This window comes from Orycteropus afer, unplaced genomic scaffold, assembly GCF_000298275.1.
Source record: "Orycteropus afer afer isolate SDZICR_OR568_19922 unplaced genomic scaffold, OryAfe1.0 scaffold00332, whole genome shotgun sequence".
NCBI lineage: Eukaryota > Metazoa > Chordata > Mammalia > Tubulidentata > Orycteropodidae > Orycteropus > Orycteropus afer.
This window is the reverse complement of record NW_006921919.1, coordinates 3116057-3117158: the sequence shown is the minus strand read 5'-3', so window position 1 is coordinate 3117158 and position 1102 is coordinate 3116057. Positions and strand designations below refer to the sequence as shown.

The window sequence follows — 1102 nt, the reverse complement described above, 5'->3', positions numbered from 1 at the left end:
AATCCTACTTCCGTAGTGATACTGCCTCGGAAACCCAAGGAGGGGTCGCTATGAGTCGGGTTTGACTCGACGGCACATAACAACAACAACATGCTTTAAGTGGGAGTCCCTGGGTGGTGCAAATATGCTTGGCTGCTAATAGAAGTGTGGGCAATTCCAGTCCATGTGTACCCTCCTCAGAAGAAAGGCTTGGTGATCTACTTCCAAAACACCAGCCATTGAAAATCCTGTGGAGTGAAATTCTACTTTGAGGTACATGGGGTCACCATAGGTCAGAATGTATTAGGTGGTAACTTACAGGCAAGAAACAAAAAAATGGTTATGTTAAATAGGAGCTCTGGTAGCATAGTGCCTAAGGCACTTGACTGCTAATCAGAAGGCTGGCAGTTCAAACCCACCAGCCACTACTCAGAAGGAAGGTTGGGCAATCCTACTTCTTTAGTGATACTGCCTGGGAAACCTAAGGAGGGGTCACCATGGGCTGACTCCACGGCACATAACAACAACAACATATAGTTCAATGATTTACATATGATTAAGCCACCTTTTGGGAGCTCTGATAGCCTAGTGCCCAAGGCACTTGACTGCTGACCAGAAGGCTGATGGTTCAAACTCACCAGCTACTCCTCAGAAGGAAGATTGGGCAATCTACTTCCGCAGTGATACCGCCTTGGAAACCCAAGGAGGGGTCCCTATGAATCGGATCCAACTCAACGGCAGTGAGTTTCGTTTTGGAAGCCACCTTTTAAGTATTTCTTACAGATGTTTCAGGAGCCCTAGTGGCATAGTGGTTAAAGCACTTAGGTGCTAACTGAAAGATTGATACTCAAACCCACTAGCTGCTCCACAAAAGAAGGGTATGGCAATTGGCTTCCATAAAGATTTGTTGTTGTTATGTGCCATCGAGTTGGCCCCGACTCATAGTGACCCCTCCTTGGGTTTCCGAGGCAGTATCACTACGGAAGTAGGATTGCCCACCTTCCTTCCAAGGAGTCAATCTATTTCCGTAAAGATTTAGCACCTTGAAAACCCTATAGGGCAGTTCTGTTCCACCCTGTAGGATTGCTGTGAGTCAGAAAAGACTCAGTGGTAACATGTTTTT

At 46.4% G+C, this 1102-nt stretch overlaps 1 protein-coding gene across 1 annotated transcript in view; it reads left to right on the top strand.

Moving 5' to 3' along the window:
• PDE5A (phosphodiesterase 5A) overlaps positions 1–1102 on the top strand; it is a 191656-nt gene that overhangs the window by 170099 nt on the left and 20455 nt on the right. The gene's annotated exons all lie outside the window — the stretch shown is intronic.